At 40.5% G+C, this 14,935-nt stretch overlaps 1 protein-coding gene across 1 annotated transcript in view; it reads right to left on the bottom strand.

Annotated features, from left to right (window-relative positions):
- Positions 1 to 11,527, bottom strand: part of BTBD7 (BTB domain containing 7) — an 81,377-nt gene extending 69,850 nt beyond the window's left edge. The window contains exon 1 of the mRNA XM_060166343.1: positions 11,341 to 11,527. The gene's annotated coding sequence lies outside the window, so the exon portion shown is untranslated. The remainder of the gene's footprint in view (positions 1 to 11,340) is intronic.
- Positions 11,528 to 14,935: the final 3,408 nt, after the last annotated feature.

Genomic DNA, 14,935 nt, shown 5'->3' with positions numbered 1-14,935 from the left:
ATTCCAAGTATCTTGAAGAGTGCCTGGCTCATAACGGGTCCTTAATAAATAAGGTGCTTGGAAATGGAGAATGAAACCAGAAAAGGCCCATATCAAAGAAACCATGAAAGGAGAGAATGTAAAGAATTCCATGAGCAGTTTTAAATTTTCTTCAGTTTTCTTCTTTTTCTCCTACTTTTAACAACCTTTCAGGTCATTACTGTTTTTACTAAATCCTTTCCACTCTACTGCTACCTCCTCATCATTGCTGCAACAACTATCTAAACACCAACTATGTGCAGGGCACTTAGCCAGGTAATGTCAGGGATACAAAGATGAGCTTAGTGTCTAGTGCAGGACATATTCCAATACATAAATAACACAAAGCTGCAAGGGGAAGACAGAGAGAAAGAACAGGAACATGGCATGGACGTTAGAGGACTAGAAAAGGCTTTAGTGATTACAAAAGGCTTTCATGGAAAGATGACATCTGCTTTGGTTCTTGAAGGATATTAGAATTTAAATAGGGAGAAACATAGGTAAGGGCATTTCAACAGAGAGAACAGCTTAAGAATTAATAGGTATATGAGGGACAACATACAAAGAAATGAGGCAAGAAAGGCAGGAGTTGACAAGATAAGAAAAAGTAAGAAAGAAGCAGAAATTATGCCATTGTCCAGTGAGTAGAGCTGATAAAGGAGACCAAAATGGAGCCGCCACAGATGTAAAGGAAAACCAGAAAAATGTGGTTTCACAGAACTGAAGAGAGGAAACTGAACCGGAAGTAAAACTGGAGTGAGATGTTTTATAACTCTTTTCAAAAAAGACTGCAAAAGGTGCCAAGAAATGAGGCAGTAATAGAGAGGATGTGAAAGTCTGGAAAGGTGTGTGTATGAAAGAGAGGGAGATATTGTAACAAATGAGTAGGGATGATGCAGTAAAGCATCAGTTTTCAACTGGGTGACTCTGCTCCCCTGGAGACATTTGGCAATGCCTGGAGACATTTTTGGTTGCCATAACTAGGAGTGAAGAAGGGTACTACCGGAACCTAGTGAGTAGAGGCTGCGGATGCTGCTAAACATTTTGCAAGTACAGGACAGCGCCCCACAACAAAGAATTATCTGACCCAACATGTCAGTAGTGTCAAAGTTGAGAAACCCTGTACCAGAGCATAGGGGATACGGAAGAGAGAATGATTAACCAAAGAAGCAAAGTCTTTGGTAAAGTGAGAACATTCATGCAGGAGGAAGACTTTTCTGGTTCTCTAACCTACTGACCCTGATTAGAGCATGAACCTGGAAGCAGCTTCAGGCATTACTTATTTGAAAAGTGTATTGAAATACAACATTCCAATTTCTCCCATCAACATGAACGACAATGTGCATGTCTTAAATCATTATTTACCCTGTGACTATTCTATATAGATAAACCATTCATCTTTTGGGATACCATCAAGGTTTAAAATGTGGGTGCTTCTATTTTTTTCTAAGTTCCATATATGTACGGCAATCACATCCATTAAAAGGTTAATAGATATAAATGATCAGAGTGCATATACTAGTGTAATTTTATTTTGTAAAATCTCCTATGTACCATTTAGAAATGAGTTACAAATAATCTGTATTTTAACAGTTCATAGGGATACCATGTGAAAAGGAAGCCTACAAAAGCACCAGTTTAAGATGCCAAGTAACATTGCCAGAAAAGGATAAAATGAGTTAACAGTGATTATAAAAATGGGGCTGTAACTATCTTTGGTTACAAAGTGCAATATATTTCAAAGCCACAATGAACTTGATCATATAAATTTCACTTTGTATCATAAGCATGAAAAGACTATTTACTTACATGTATTACGTGAAAGGTACTAAGAGGAGTTTAACCACAAATTCTGCTCTCAAATAAGAGACAGTCACTCATTTAAACATTTTCTGAGCACCTACTATGTGCTGATAATAGGCACATGAGGATATAACAATGAACTAGATAGACATAATTTTTGCTTTTAAATTACTTAGGGACAAGCAGATAAATAGGCCGTTACAATGTAGAGGAAGCACAGATTAGTGAAGATGAACTCTAGGGCCAAACTGTCTAGGTTTGGATCCAGATCTGCCATTTCATAAGCTTTGTGATCTTGGTCAAATTGTTTATCTTTTCTGTATCTGATGATAATATTTAAAAGTATTTACCTTATGGGGCTGTTGAGAAAGTGACATCTGAGATAAGATCTAAGACTGACAATAAGTGTGAACTTTTTTCTTGGTGAAGGTAATGGTGGAGAGGGTTTGGGATGACAAAATAATGCTCTAAAAGGCAGAGGAATCTGACTATGTGAAGGCCCAAGGAAAGAACAAAACCTGGCTCACTAAGGAAATTAAAGCAATTCTACATGCAGAGTGTAACCGGGAGGTATTTGGCAGTAATAAGGTATGAGCCCAGAGAAGCAGCAGAGCCTAGATAACAAAAAGCCATATGATCCATGAAAGGGAGTTTGAACTTTATTCTAGAGAGTTTTTGTTACTTAAACACACACACATACACATACACACACAAACCGACAGACTTTTTCTCATTCAAGAATTAATAAGTCCGTGCTGGGAAAACTGGACAGCTACATGTAAAAGAATGCAATTAGAACACTTCTTAACACCATACACAAAAATAAACTCAAAATGGATTAAAGACCTAACGCAAGGCCAGACACTATAAAACTCTTAGAGGAAAACATAGGCAAAACACTCTATGACATAAATCACAGCAAGATCCTTTTTGAATCACCTCCTACAGAAATGGAAATAAAAACAAAAATAAACAAATGGCACCTAATGAAACTTAAAAGCTTTTGCAAAGCAAAGGAAACCATAAACAAGACAAAAAGACAAGCATCAGAATGGGAGAAAATATTTGCAAACGAAGCAACTGACAAAGGATTAATCTCCAAAATATACAAGTGGCTCATGCAGCTCAATATTAAAAGGAACACCTGAGGGACTTCCCAAGGTGGTCCAGAGGTTAAGACTCCACGCTCCCAACGCAGGGGGCCCAGGTTTGATCCCTGGTCAGGGAACTAGATCCCGCATGCCGCAACTAAAGATCCTGTGTGCCGCAACTAAAGATCCCACGTGCCACAAGGAAGACCCGGTGCAGCCAAATAAATAAATATTTTTTAAAAAATAAAATAATCTGTTTAAAAAAAAAAAAGGAATGCCTGAGCGTCTATCCTCAGAACACTATATTGTGTTTTCACATAGATCATCTTAATTAATCAAAGAACCCTAAAGAGGGTGATACTGTTCATTTTACAGATGTGGAAACTAAGGTACCAAGGGAACAAACAACTAGACATCAAAACAAGAAGGCTGTTCTTCATAGACAGATCTGTCTTTTCATACTCAGTCTAACAGATGATTTTACAATTTCTAATGTGTACTGTATTCCTCCTTACCTTGTTTTAAAAATAACTACAAATTACTATGTCAAAGTTTTATTTGACTGAAGCCAACAAATGGTGAGGTACACCAAGTTGGGAATTTTAACTGTCCTTCCCTATCCTTCCTCCCTTGTCAGACTTTACCGTTGAAGCATGTGACAGAACTATGACTTCATAATTAAGGCTATAATGAGATTTCTCTGTCATAAGCTATTACTAACATTCACTACAAACTCATCGAGTTCTGCCTCAAAGCTTTTTTCCTAACCAGAAAATTCTCATGTCTAGTCTCAAGCAAGCAAGAAATATTTTGGCAAAGTCTGAAGACAAGCATAATTAAGTCTTATGAAGCATGTTATGGAATTTTTCTCTAAAGAACAACTCACAAGTAAATTCCAGATAAAACAAATTAAATAAGTATAATTTCAGAATATAGGGGAAAAAAAGACACTATACTTGAAATTCTTCTGGCATTCAGTCTCCCCCTAAAGAAGGAAGGAAACTGCACACTAACAACACAATTCATTATTGCTCCTTCCATGATTCCTGTTTTAAGTAGGTAAGAGTGTTCATAAAATTTAAGGAATTGTAGCTAGAAGAGACTGTCAAACTTTTTATCTAAGTGGATATTTTTAGAAAACAATTAAGGGCAAGCAAAGAACACTTTGCATGCCTGGCCTAATTGATTTTTCCATCTCACTTTAGTTTTAAACTCAATAACATACCTCATATTTATTAAAACATTGTTTACAAAGCACTTACTCATGTTATTATTTCATCCTAACAACTCACTGAGTATCTATAGTTTACCAGACACTGTGCTACATCCTACAGGCTTTGGCTCAAACTACAAAGAGTTACCTGGAGGAGTTACACACACGCACAACTGATGATAAATATAGTAAATAAGGACTGGAAGAAAGGTCCAAAGTACTAAGGGAGCGAGTGTATGATTACTAGTAAAACTAACTTTTGAACTGGGTCTTGAAGAATAAAGACGACTGTAAGAATCAGATTTCTGATGGCAAATAACCCCGAAGAATTGGCTTAAACAATAGGAATATATTCACGAAGAGAAATCCCACGATAGGGAAAGCCCCAGGCCCAGCACAATACGTGTCTAAAATAATGTTGTCATGCACCTACGTTCGTTCTACCTCTCTGTTCTGCCATCCTCAGGGCATGTTTCATCATCCCCTGTGGTCACAAGACAGCTGCCAGTGGCGACTGGGGCCACATGTTCTCTTGCTCACAAACAATAGGGGAAAAAATCCTCTCCCCCAGAAATAGAATGTCTCTTTCCTTTCAATCTAACTGGGACAAATAATAATTTACAGGGAAATGCCTTGAGCCGACTGGCTTGGAGTAATCAAAATCTACCGCTGAAATGGGTGATGAGTCATCTTCTCAGAGTCTCCTGGATGACAAAGAACAGGAGAACTCCAAGCACTGGGATAAATACATGAAAAACAGAAGTAGTAGGAACAAGAAACAGCTTAGTATGACTAGAGTAATGGGAAATCTAACGTTAGACACAGTCTACAAACTGTTGTGAGTTTGGACTTTACCCAATAGACAATGGGAAGTCAACACAAGTTTTTTAGGTAGGGAAGTAACATCCTCCAATTGCATTTTTTAAAAAGTGTGGTAGCAATATAGAGAACAGCCGGAGAAGGAGAGGAAAAGTGGGAAAACAAATGGCAGAGACTCCACTGGTAGGCTGTTCAATAAATAGTCCAGACTAGTAAGTGGTAACAGGGAGGGAAAGAATGGAATAAAAAAATACAAGGTGGCAAAGCTGCTACGTAAAACACTGTGTGTGTGTGTGTTTTCCCTCTTACAGATGAGGAAAAATTAAGCCTCAGACAGGTAAAATGGATTGCTTAAGATTGCAAAACTATAAATAGTAATCAGAATCTGAATGGAGGTCTGATTCCCAGTCCAGTGTTCTAATACATCACAACTATGTCTAAAAACTCCAACAATGCTCAAAAAAGCAGATTTTTTTTGAATCTTGTGATTTAAAGGATGTTCTGTGTATTGTATTAAAGTGATTTCTGTTTATTCCAACTTTAACATAATGTTCATTATATGGATTTAATGTCAATTTATAAAACTTAGTGCATTATATGTTTTTGAAGTTTCTACATTATCTGAGATAGTAAGGATGCTGTGAAAGACTCAACTTGCAATGTCAAATTCAGACTGCCTGGTCTTCCCTGGTGGCGCAGTGGTTGGTAGTCTGCCTGCCGATGCGGGGGACACGGGTTTGTGTCCCGGTCCGGGAGGATCCCACATGCCGCGGAGCGGCTAGGCCCATGAGCCATGGCCGCTGAGCCTGCGTGTCCGGAGCCTGTGCTCCGCAATGGGAGAGGCCACAACAGTGAGAGGCCCGCGTACCACAAAAAAAAAAAAAGAAAAGAAAAAATTTAGACTGTCAAAATTTTAAAAATTAAAAGAACTGAAGCTTGCATTAAAAATTTTTGAACTTGTTTTGTAAATAAACTAGGTACTGAATGTTTGAATTTCAATATAAATCTGAAGTTAGTAGCTACATGAAAAGTTTCCTTTAAACTATGCTTCCCTTTGAAATTTTGGATTCTGATAACCAACTTCCATTATCATCAACTTAAAAAGAAAAATGTTGTCTCATCTTAAAAAAGATAATTGTTTTAGAAAAAGTCACTTGCCTGTTTCTTTTTAGAGTGGAGAAGTCTGATTTTGTTTTATTACCACTGTACCAAGACTGGGTTAAGAGGGAAGGTGGTTTAAAACAGAATAAACACTTTCTATAAAAATTATAAACAATGTATTTTTTAGCTTATTGGGTTAAATCTTAGTCTTCTGCTTTTAAATTCAATTAATAACTTTAGTGAGCACCTATGTGCCTGGCACTATGCTAGCTGCTGGGAATACGGCTGGAAGCAAAATAGTACTATAGTTACTCAGGCATATTTTGTATGATTATTTGATTAGTGTCAGTCTTCCCCACTGAATAACTATAGCAGTATTTTTTTCAGCCAGAACATAACTGCAAATGTACAAAGATGATGCTTAAAAAAAACAACCTGACAATAACATTCCACCAATGACACAAGAATCTTCTTTCACCAAGTAGAAACTCCGTACCCATAACTGAATTTTTTTCTTAAAACATACCTGCTAAAACATTCAACAAACCAGGAATATAAGGAAACTAGCTCAACATAATAAAGGTTATGTATGGAAAATCCACAGCTAACATCATACTTAATGGTCAAAGACTGAAAGCTTTCCCTCTAAGATGAGGAACAAGACAAGGATGTGCATTTTCACCATTTCTATTCAATACGGTACTGGAAGTCCTAGCCAGAGCAATTAGGCAAGAAAAAGAAAGAAAAGTCATTCAAACTGGAAAAGAAGACATAAAATTATCTTTGTTAGAAAACAACCTTACCTTATATGTAGAAAACTCTAAAGATTACACACACACACACACACACACATACACACACACATGATTAAAATAAATGAGTTCAGTAAAGTTGCAGGATACAAAATCAACACACAAAAATGAGTTGTGTTTATACACTAACAATGAACAATCCGCAAAGGAAATTAAGAAATCGATCACGTTTACAATAGTACCAAAAAGAATAAAATATTCAGGAGTAAACTTAACCAAGGAGATGAAAGATTTTTACACTGAAAACTACAAAATGTTGTGGGAAGAAATTAAACACAAATAAATGGAAAGACATCTGGTGTTTACGGACTGGAAGACCGGAAGAGATGTCAACACTACTCCAAACAATCTACAGATTCAATGCAATCCCTATCAAAAAAATCCCAATGACATATTTTGCAGAAATAGAAAAATCTATCTAAAATTCATATGGAATCTCAAGGGACCCCAAACAGCCAAAACAATTTGGAAAATGAACAATGTTGGAGGCCTCACACTTCTGATTTCAAAACTACTATAAAGCTAGAGTAATCAAAACAGTACGGTGACAGCACAAAGACAGACTTACGGACCAACAGATTTCAGAAATAAACCCTCGAATGTATGGTCAAGTGATTTTCAACAAAGATGGGCAGACCATTCAATGGAAAAAAGATAGTCTTTTCAACAAATGGCATTGGAAAAAGTGGATATCCACATGCAGAGACCTAAACATAAGAGTTTTTTTGAGGGGAAAACTCTTAGAAGAGTTTTAAAGGGGAAAAGCTTCATGACACTGGATTTGGCAATAATTTCTCAGATGTACACCAAAAGTATAAGCAACAAGAGAAAAACTAGATCAGTTGGACTTCATTAAAATTAAAAACTTACCAAAAAAACATTTTGTGCATCAAAGTACACTCGACAGAGTGAAAAGGCAATGCGTGGAATGACAAAAATATTTGCAAATCATCTATCTGATAAGGGATTGGTATCCAGAATACATAAAGAGCACCTACAACTCAACAACAACAAAGAAAACCAACTAAATTAAAAAATAGGCAAAAAACTTAAATAGATTATTTCTCCAAAGAAGATATACAAAAGGCTGATAAGCTTTAGAGATGCTAATATCACTAATCTTTAGAGAAATGCAAGTGAAAACCACAATGAGATATCACTTCACGCCCATTAGGATGGTTGTTATCAAAATAATAAAAACAACAAGTGTTGGTGAGGATGTGGAGAAACTGGAACCCTGACGCATGCTCGTGGGAATGTAAAATTTTCTGGATATATACCCAAATGAAATGAAAGCAGGGACTCAAACAGATATGAGCACACCTATGTTCATGGCAACATTATTCCAAAAGCCAAAAAGTGGAAGCATATGAAGTATCAACTGACAGATAAATGGATGAACAAAATGCAGTATATACATACAATGGACTATTATTCAGCCTTAAAAATGAAGGAAATTCTGACAAATGCTACAACATGGATGAACATTATGCTAAGTGAAATAAGCCAGTCACAAGAGGACAAACACTGTATGATTCTACTTACATGAAATACCTAGAGTAATCAAATTCGTAGAGACAGAAAGCAGCATAGTGGTTGTCAGGGGCTAAGAGTAAAGGGAAGTGGGGACTTAGTGTTTACAGGGTATAGAGTTTCAGCTGCAGAAGATGAATGGAGTTCTAGAGATGGATGGTGATAATGGTTGCACAACAATGTGAAATACACTTAATGCCACAGAACTGTACACTTAAAACTGGTTAAAATGGCAAATTTTGTTATGTATATTTTACCACAATAAAAACAGCAACAAAAAAAAAGATACCTGCTATGCATCTTTCCTAGTGACTCTATCTTAGTGTAGGATCTCATCTCTTCATACGCAGGTAACTGCAATAGCTACTACTGTCCCTGGTTCATTCCACTCTCTCCTCATTCTAACTCAACCAACAGATCACTGACAGGTGCGTCTTGGTAGTTTTAACATATTAATGTGTGGCCTCCAAACTTTCAAAGTCTCCCCATATCTTGCACAAGAGGATAAAAATCCAAATCTCAATCCAGTACTCAAACTCTTCTACAAACATATCCTTTCAACTGTCTAATGTCTTCCCAAGGAAATTCAGTTGTCAGCTCATCCTAGTTTCCCTCTCTATTCCCCTCCCCCAAAGCTAATCTCCACATTACACTCTTGCTTTTCCCTCACAAAGTAACTGCTCCAATCTCTCTGTAAATCTAAACCCTCACAGAAGCTAGCTCAAGTCCCAAGTGTTCCAGGAAGTTATTTAGACTCCTGAGGCCTCACTCATCTCCCTCTAACCAGAACACGTACAGCATACTTTGTTTTATTTTTTTTGGTACGCGGGCCTCTCACTGCTGTGTCCTCTCCCGTTGCGGAGCGCAGGCTCCGGACGCGCAGGCTCAGCGGCCATGGCTCACAGGCCCAGCCGCTCAGCGGCATCTGGGATCCTCCCGGACCGGGGCACGAATCCGCGTCCCCTGCAATGGCAAGCGGACTCTCAACCACTGTGCCACCAGGGAAGCCCGTACAGCATACTTTGTATTGATAGATTGTTTTCTAGGCTCAGAGGGGTACATCTTATCTTTTCTGAGGGCAAAGTCTACATATTTCACTTGTTTCTTTCTCCAGTAGCTCCTAGTATTGCAAAATACAAAGCAGATCTTCAATAATCACCTGTGTAACTGAACACAAGGTACAACTCTGGTGTGTGAGTTTCAATGACTAGAATATGAAATCAGAAGCATTTGACATGACTACTTCTGAAGGTTAGCCTGTGACACACAACACAGAAAGCTGCTGTGACTCAAGTGGCTATGTGGAAACCAGGTGGTACAACCCGGCAAACACAACACAGGTGCTTTAAATCCTAAAATTAGAGCCTGATACAAAGAACCTGTTTAAATGCTGGTAATGAGGAACAAAACAATATAGTAGTTAGGTTTTGTGGGACAGAATACTGGTTTTACTGAATGCATGCATAAATAAGCAATGCTACAACTGGACAGAAATATAGTCAGTCACAGACCTATGAAAACTCTAAATGAAATGTCAGTTGGTTTTTTATTAAATTCAGGTCAGGGAGAAGAATCTTCATGAGTTACTTGTGGTAACTGACAGTAACTGTCAAGAATCAGAGTGAGGCGCTCTCTCTGATTTCTCCTTTCAACTACATTGTACAAAGACCCAGGAATGAGGATGGTGGTGAAGAATGCAATCAATGAAGAATACGAGGCTCAGGAGTGTAGTGAAAAGAGCTCTCTAAATAGGGCGGAGAGAGGCCTAGATCCTAGTTTTGGTCCAATCCCTCGCCAGCTGCAGAACCCACAGCGAGTCACTCATCTCCCTGGGCCTAGTTTCCCAGTTCTAAAACAAGTCACATCATATCGTTAAAGGTTTTTCTGACTTCAAAATTCCAGGACAAATTTAATCACAGCTGCCATTAACATGTATGATTCTTGCAATTTCAAATCTTTCTTTCACATTTCCGGGAGAAAGTAATTGATTTCAGCAATCTAAAAGAAATGGATGCTATTCAGAGACAAAAGATTCTGCTACTTGAAAAAACGAAGTAATTCTGTAAAAATGCCTATTTCCTCATTACAGTAAGATGTTTTAGCAGAGGAAACAGTTCTCTGGTAAAACCAAGACTGCTTCTGCGAATTAGGCCTAATCCAGAGTACTTATTATCTGTGCTGGTATGTGAAGAGGTGCTATTGTAGTTCAAAGCAGAAACAACACTCAGGGCTTCCTCCCCCCAAACGGTGAGAAAGTTCTCATCTTCGGGGTAAGGCTAATAAACAGCTGTGCAAATGATGAGACACTGAAAAATGCACGCTTTTAGCCTTTCAAGCACTCCAAGCACAGGATTCTTTACCAACGACTCCGTATTGTCTCTCTCCCAACCTGTCAAAGCGCAATTCCAGTTTGATCCCGAAACAGTAACTTACCCGGACAATCTAACTTCTCCCCCGGGGAGCAGCCGTACACAGGCCTGCACTCCTCGACCCCTGATTCCGGACGGCAGCTCTCACGCCCACCCCGGGGCGGTCGCAGCCCCGCAGCCGGGTAAACACGCGCCCGAGTCTCGGGAGCGGTTTCCCGGCATCCTGGGAGCGACGAGTCCCGCCCCTCGTAGCCCCGAGACTGGAGCCGGCCGAGCCGCCGCCGCCGCCACCTCGGGCCGCTCTCCCCGCCCCAAGCGCCACACCTCGCACCTCTGCCCCCGGGACGGCTGCGCACTGCCCAGCCCGCCCCGCTGAGCGCACCGGGACCGGTCAGCCTGCCACCGCCGCCTCAGCCCCAGACGGACCAGTGACCCTTCCCCGGCCCCGCGCCCCCCGCGGCGGCCGGGCCCCAGCCCTGCGCCCCCACGGCCCCCGCACAGCCCCTTCCTTGTCGGGACGCCCAGCACCGCGCCGGTAACAGCCTCGGCTCACAGCCTCAGAGACATCGAGGGACACTCACCCCGGAGGCTCCTCCCGCCGCTGCTGCTGCTGCCGCCGCTGGGACCGCGGCCGTCGCCCCCGCCGCCGCCGCCTGCACCGCCGTCCGCACCGGCGCCAGCGCCCCCGGCCATCCTCCTCCTCCCGTCGCCGCCGCCACCTCCCGTCTCAGCTCCTGTCAGTGGCTCAGGCTCCGGGGCTTCTCCAGGTTTCTCTCGCCGCCATTTTGACGCCTGGAGCGAGCAGGAGGGGCTTGGCTCGGCGCAGGCCTGGGGCGCCTGCGCGGCGCTGCGGAGCCGGCCCGAGCCCCCGCCAGTCCCCGCCGCCGCCGCCGCCGCGCCCGGGGTCACGTGGGCCGGCGGCGACGCGCGCGCCCTGGCTGGCCGGGGAGGCGCGTTCACGGGACCTGGGATCGGTTGGAGCCGAGTGCGCGCGCATTATTCCCGCTCTCCACTCGGAGTCTGAAGCTCGTTTGCAGCATCTTGCTTATTCCGGGGAATTGTGGCAAATCGTTAAATCTGTCAGAGTGGAATTATAATGACTACGCTACCGCACGACCGGTTCTACCAATTCATGTTTCCATTCGGCGGCCGGCATCATGATCTATCGCTCACGACACATCTTTCGTAAAGCGAAGACTGCGCTTCCACAGAGAAGTCCTTTTTGACAGTCTTGGCGTTTTCTTGGCAGTTTATCTTAAGCCCTGTCTGTATGGTACTTTTACAGACACCACCTTGCTAGTTGTATAGTGGATTTGTTTGTTTTTTTCATCAGGCACCGAAAAGTTTTCCTCAGCAAGATACCCCCATAAACGTGGGATAAGGATTGATGAAAACACAGTCGCCGCGTGGGAGAGCCAAATCGCTCTCCCTAGATGCCCCTTGTCTGGGAGTTTGCAGTAAGTTCAGCGATGCACTAACAAAAACACTTATGTTTATGGAGCACCTTACAGTTCGCAAAACACTGGTAAATGCATGGCTTTCTTTGAACACCAAAACCGCCCTTTGAGGTAGTCAGGACGGGTATTATTATCGCCCTTTTACAGCTAAGGAAATAGGCTCAAAAATACTAAGTCGTTTGCCCCGGGGCGCACATGCAGCATTAGTTAAGTAGGCAAGACGAGACTAGAACCCAGACATTCTGACCCTGGTCATCAGACACATTATCTCTCACAGTTCTATGACAGGCCCTAGCAATACATCCTGTATTTGTCCTCTGGGAATTTATTTAAAACTGCCTTTAAAGTATTTTCATTTTCAGTCTCTCCCCACCCTTTGAGAAACAAGTTTTCCAAGTCATGCCACCAAGTATTTTGGTTGCTCTCAAACCATCTCTAAGCTTAAAAGAATAAGAGCAATTTCCAATTTTGTGATGTTTTTAACCATCTCTTTGTCCTTTATTATTTTATACGTTTTGCATTTGGTTGGAATATTTAAGTTTTTTTTTTAACATCCTTCAATGGAAGTATTTTATCTCTTTAAATATGATCGTTACTTTTCTCTGGACTTTCTTCAGATTTGATGTATCTTTCTTGTGCTCATTCATCACCTCCTTACTTCATTGGAAAGATTATTTCTTTCCAATTTGTGTTATTTCATTTTTCCCCCTTTCACCCCACACATCTCTCCCCAACCCCAATCCTCGAAGGTTTGGAGATTGTAGCAGAGATTGTAGTATTCCCTTGTCCAAAAAAAAGGACCCTTCTAGCTGGTAAGGGTCTCTTCAGCTGAGCACATGTGTGGACAGGAGACAAGAAGTGCATGGAAAAGTGAAAAAATGCAAGGGAAATAGGCCCATCTAGTTTGAACAAAGGTTTGGCTCTGTGTGCCCACCTCCAATTCCCCTATACTGTTATACTTCCCCCTAAATGCACAATTGAATCTTATCTAAATTCAAGGCACGTATACCATTATTTCTATTATTTTGCCTTTGTCTTCAGCTAAATACTGCATTAACTGAAAGAGCTGTTATATGCAAACTAAAAATTCCATTATCCAAACCACCTCTTGATAACTTATTAAACATGAAATAAGATCGGTCTCCACTATTTACACTTTCTCATTTATTCCTAACTTTCACTGCTTGATTTTGATTCTGTTTCCTAGAGACAATATAACAAAAAAAATTAAAACAATACTAACAATATCATTCTAAAATCCGAGGGTAACCCCATTTTTCTAAAAGCTTTTGATGTGTAAATCTATCAAAGACTTTTTGAAAAGCCAAATAAGGTCTGCTGGTTTCACCTTGTCCTTTTGTCTATCTGAACACTAGGAGAACTCTAGTATGCTAGTTCGGTTAAGATTTACCTTTACAGAAATCATGCATAAGTGTTCCATGATTTTTTCCCACCCTTTAAGTCATATACCTTGTGTTTTCTTATCATACCACTTAGGTGTACTTACTAGATACTGAATTAACTTGGTTTACACATCATATGTCAGAGTTTAGATTTGTCTATTTCAGTTCAGTCCTACACATATATTTTTTTAAAGCATCCAATACCATGTGCCAAGCACAATGCTAGATGCTCAGGGTAAAAAATAAATGATTCTTTGCCCTCGAGGAGCTTAGACTCCAATAGGAAGACAGACTAAAAAATAATTTTTTTTAAAAAGTGCTAAGACAGTGTTCAGGAGCAGTGAAGAGTATGGGTTCTAGAGTCAGACAGATCTGGGTGGGCATGTGACACAAGCCAGCCAGTGAGAATCTATTCTGGAAATTTCTGGCAGGCTCTCCTAGGAGATGTTTCTTCTTAATCTATATCTCTGGAATTATGACCTTAAAGGACAATGTAAATTGTCTTCCTTAGCTATAAGGAGAAAGACATGGGCAATAGGAGAGAATGGGGACCACAAGCAGAAAGAAACAGAAATTGAGAAAAGTAGAAGCCCTGACATCATTTGAACTCCTGGGCATAGCTGTGCCCTAAACCAATCTAACCTTGGTCTTTCAGTTTTTATGAGCCATTAAGTTGCCTAACTCCCCTTTTTTCATCTTAAACTCGTTGGAGGTGGATAAAAGCAGTACATTTCTGTCACTTGCAATCAAGTGTTCTGTTCTTCCACTCCCTGCTTCCTCCATCAGTGAATGTCACCCCATTTTCTGTTACTCCAATCTGATCCTTCATTTTTCTACCATACGTAACGATCCACCAAAGCCTCTCCCTAGGCTCATCTTTCTGGAAATACAATATAGAAGCTGAGTTTTTGAAATCATGAAGAAAAGGAAAATTCTATTTCCTCCATATCAGCATTCTAAGAGAAGTATTATCATACTTACTTTATTTGTCTAAAGCTATGCAGCTAGTAAAGGATAGTGCTGAGGTCTGACCTTTGATCTATTGGCTCCAACTGACAATCTCTCCACTCCAGCATAACAGAAATCCATTGAAGAATATCTGGGTGTGCCTCAGGAGAGGAAGAAGAATGTCGGATTTAAAAATGAAAAAGAGATGTAAGAAAACTAAAACTTTTCATCGCTTATAATTTTTTTTTGAAGAAAGGCTCTATTAAAAAAATAATGTACAAATTTAAAAAGAGTGAACTTGGAACACCAAGATTATCTTTTGAAGTGCAGAAGGGCAATTGTTTCTCAGGATTCTTTGTAATAATGGA

This window comes from Lagenorhynchus albirostris, chromosome 1 (assembly GCF_949774975.1).
Source record: "Lagenorhynchus albirostris chromosome 1, mLagAlb1.1, whole genome shotgun sequence".
Lineage (NCBI taxonomy): Eukaryota > Metazoa > Chordata > Mammalia > Artiodactyla > Delphinidae > Lagenorhynchus > Lagenorhynchus albirostris.
The sequence above is the reverse complement of the archived record's forward strand: the minus strand, read 5'-3'. Positions and strand labels throughout refer to the sequence as shown.